Here is a 4,109-nt window from a genome sequence, read left to right as displayed (position 1 = left end):
TGCAGACAATCCCTTTGAATTGTACATGGTGTTTGGCACCTTAAGTAATCTCATCCTCCCAGTCCCCTTGCGAGCGCACGGCAACAGGTGCGAACTGCACTTGATACTGGAGGGGGGATGAATAGGCATGTGGCAAGCGCAAAAGGCCCAGAACACTGATCAAGGGACACAAACTTATGTTGATTGCAGAGAGAGGGTCTTGAAAGGGGAGTCTGGAGACATCAGGTCTAGGGGGGCATGTGGACAATGGTCACCATGCGGAAGATCCCTTTGAAGTGTACATGGTGTTTGGCACCTTAAGCGTTCCCATCCTCCCATCCCCCTTGCAAGAGCACGGCCACAGGTCCGAACTACCAATGATACAGGAGGGGGATGGATGGGCATGAGGCAAGCGCAAAAGGGCTCCAACCATTCTTTCATGATCCTCATAGACGATTGGGCGTGTTCTTGACTCACTGAAAAATTCAAACAACTATTCGTATATGCTCATTTGAATTTTATTTAGTTTGGTGATAGTGATGGCACAAACAAACTACAAATTGTAGACTTGAGGTTGCGGCACAGTGTTTAAAATCCCCTGTACTGTTCGCTGTCACTAGGGAATTTGGCACGAATGGCTTGAACGACACAGGTGGGTATTACCCGTCCAATGCGGAATGCAAGCCTACCATGAAGCCACCATGTAAATGAACGATAGGCCACCAGCCTGCACCACCTGTGAAAGAGAAACCGAAATATTTTAATTGAATGAATCAAACAAGTGTACCATCCTAAATTCGATGGCATTGTTGCCCTTAGAAAAGTAGCTTTCTGAAAAAATGCACTTGTGCTTTGAAGTATCGACACATTCCAAAAGTGAACACCCATTAAAGCCAGAACGGTTTGGGCCATAGAGAAATATTGTTATTTAGTCGAAAGTGAAAGAAACGTAAGCGATATACACTCTGATTTGCAATAAGTGCAAGAAATGTATTCAATTTACAGACTAAATTCATTCATCATTAATTGATCGAAGTTACGACAATGTAGGAGAACAAAGTTATGAAAGATTTCATTTATGTGCAATTTTCCCTCCATGTATGGACCCCCCAAACATTTTGCTTTTGTTTGGCTATCCTTTCCTGACTTTGTCCAGTGGAGCCCAGCCGTCAGCTGAACTCCCCTGGGCTTTTGCTCCTTGTTATGGGGAAACTGACACATCCTTCAGACTGTCAGTACTGGAAAACTATGTTTCCCTTAGTCTTTGACTATGTTGCCATTTATTGGTAACTTTTTAACAGTGCAAATTGTACCTTCCAGTACCGTGCGCTGGGGTCCCTTTTTGTTTTCTGGCCCTAGACACCCTCAAAGGATGTTTTGCTGATTGTACGAGTGTGCCTGGGAGGAATTGGTGGCAGCAGTTACTTTTCATAATGTTGTACTTCTTTTTACTGAGTAAAACAGGTTTTACAGCTTTTGGCTTAAGACTGTGGCCAGGTCCGAAAATGGCCGAGCCACAAAGTCTTTTTTCACTCTGAGTAACCTGGGTTTTTCTTATTTGGGCATTCCGCCTCTCGCGAAAACCGATCTCTTTGGTGGGCTTCTGCCTGTCACGTATGTGTGCATGGAAGTGGGCTGGGACTGTCTCGTCCCAATCCACACCACTGGTGCAAGGGTATCTGGACTGCCTGAATGAGTGAGACCACCGTGGACTGTGATTGGTCCACGTCTGGAATGCCTGCAAGTGAGCAGATCTTCTATTGAAAGTCTTTGATTTGCGTGCAAAACTAATCTTGGATAAGAGAAGGGGCTCTGCAGCCATTCCAGATTGATTACCTGTGTTCTCACCAAACTACGGAAGGAGCCAAGTCTCCTACATGAAGAAACAGACTGCTTATCCACCGAACGAGCCCCTTCGGAAATGTTCCTGGGCCATCGAGCATAGCTCTACCTAAATGTAACCTGCAGCACCACTGCTGTCTCGAGTGCAGACCCGAGACTTGGAACATCGCTTGCTTGTGGTGCCGTGCATTCTTCTGCCAAATTTCACAGGCCTAGATCCTCTGGGTCCCGAATTAGGAGAGTACATAGGCTGCCTGCATCCAAGATTACTGTGTCACTACCAGGTGGTGACGGTCACTATAGATCCCCTGCTGTTCTGCTCTCCTGTGCCCTGAAGCCAGCTGCATCGGAAATTTTCTTCATACCTCCTTCGGAAGCTGAGAAAAGGCAACTGTCCCGTCACGGACAATCGTTCTCCACCGTAGCTGCTCAGAGCCAGAGAACCACGAAACTGCAGGACTCGCACCTACTAGCGACCTCGGCTAAACTGGCAAAGTTTGGTCCGATATGTGCCGAGGGTTTGTGAGTACTTGCATCACTTACTGTTGGCCCCCTGGCACAATCAATCCATTTTACGCACAAGTTTTCCTTAAAGGTATTCAAACTTGGCTGGGTTAGCCTGCGCTCCCTATCTATTCTCGCCATTTGAATACTGCTTTGCCACCAAGGGCAGGGCCTACACAAATAGTGGGAACCAATTCTTCACCGCCTCAATCCCCTTCCTGACTTGCTACAGCCCTCACAAGAAGACTTGCTTGTCGTTCATCTGCGCGATCGTGCATTTTTATGCGCAACTGTACCGTTGAGCATAAGGCTCCACTCTTCTTAGGGTTGAACTCAAAAGTTAGGGAACACACTTTGAAGAATTGCCTATTGCTATAACTGTGTTAACTCAACCCTCTCCTTCACAGGTTGTGGCTAGATTGTACCCCTATAGGGCATTAGGAAATGTGAAGTATATATATTGTATAGTTTAAGGATTTGTGTGATAACTGTTTTCTCATTGCTAAAGTTACTTGTGTCTATTTGGTCCGGTCGACAATAAATGTATAGATATTTTTCATATACACTTGTCTAAGAGTCATTTCTGGTTCATTGCTGTGTGGGCTAATTGTGGGCTTCCGATCACTCTGATCCGTCCTGAGACTTGGTCTTGACCGCCTGCCAAGCTACCTAGATTGATCTGGCTTGTCCAGAAGGTTCCCTTGTTTCTCTAAACCGAGGGTGGCCTCCTAAACTTCTGCCCACCAGATCAGAGTTTAGAAATCCATTTTAACAAACAACATGAAATGTTAGTCGTCTCAGTGGTTAAAATTACATCACATCTAGAGTATACTTACTAGTTACTTGTTTCTGCGGGCGAACTGTTGCGCGAAGTTCGTGCATGAGCACCATCATAATCCTCAACACGGACCTTGTGAGGCAGGCTGCCCTGAAGTCATGTAGCTCGGTAACGCATAGCAGTGGTGTGGCTTCTTCTGCTATATAGACCAAGCATCCAGAGTTTTCTTGGCAGCAGCAGTTCTCCACCACGGTTGGCATGACATTGCAACGATTGCAGGTACACCAGTTTGAAACATCTTCAATGCGACTATGCTCAGGCTCCGGTGATTCATCTTCCCAACTATCTTCCGATTCCCCATCATTTCTGCTTCTTTCTCTTTATTTTTCAGAAGAAGAAAATACATTGCAATGTTAAAAATACCCGTAGAGCAAATAAATGCACAATCTGCACAAACTATAACATTTCAAAATTAAATAAGGTTTGGTGAAGACATTGGAACATAATATGACCAATAATTAAATAAATTGCAAGTACCGAGTTAAATTAGTTCTGCTAGTTAAGCACCTGTTTGCGGGCGTCGTACTAGGAAGATAGCTGAACAGAGCAGAAATGAGTCAGAGGTGATCAAAACTAAATACAGTGATCGATTGGAAAAGCAAATGCAATGTTGTCTGCTCAGAAAGGGTCTGTTTATACTTGGCGAGGAAAGAGGCGTCCTGGCATTTCCATGGAGACACATCAATAGATTGCGCATAGAGAACATTGACACGAGACGTGCATTGGCGTTGTGAAAAGGGGCGTAAGCGTCTAGTGATGTCAGTTTGAGGGGCGGATGAGCTTTATTCTTGCAGCGAGTGCACTTTAACTTAGGGTGATGCATCAATGGATAAGATTAGCACAAGATCGCTGTGCCCAACCCGTTCTTTTCGCATTTGTAAAAGTGAGGAAAACTAAGGTAAGATGCACAGGACATTTTTTTAAGTTCAATTACAGTCTGCTGCAA

The 4,109-nt window shown here is 45.1% G+C and overlaps 1 long non-coding RNA gene across 1 annotated transcript; it reads right to left on the bottom strand.

Annotated features, from left to right (window-relative positions):
- Window positions 1-481: 481 nt before the first annotated feature.
- LOC138481736 (uncharacterized) lies at window positions 482-3,471 on the bottom strand. Its single transcript, XR_011274369.1, has 2 exons — window positions 3,162-3,471; window positions 482-715 (listed from the first exon to the last, which is right to left on the bottom strand). It is a non-coding gene; the product is annotated as an uncharacterized lncRNA (long non-coding RNA).
- Window positions 3,472-4,109: the final 638 nt, after the last annotated feature.

Source organism: Ambystoma mexicanum, chromosome 5p (assembly GCF_040938575.1).
Source record: "Ambystoma mexicanum isolate Mex_15411 chromosome 5p, UKY_AmexF1_1, whole genome shotgun sequence".
Classification (NCBI taxonomy): domain Eukaryota; kingdom Metazoa; phylum Chordata; class Amphibia; order Caudata; family Ambystomatidae; genus Ambystoma; species Ambystoma mexicanum.
The sequence above is the reverse complement of the archived record's forward strand: the minus strand, read 5'-3'. Positions and strand labels throughout refer to the sequence as shown.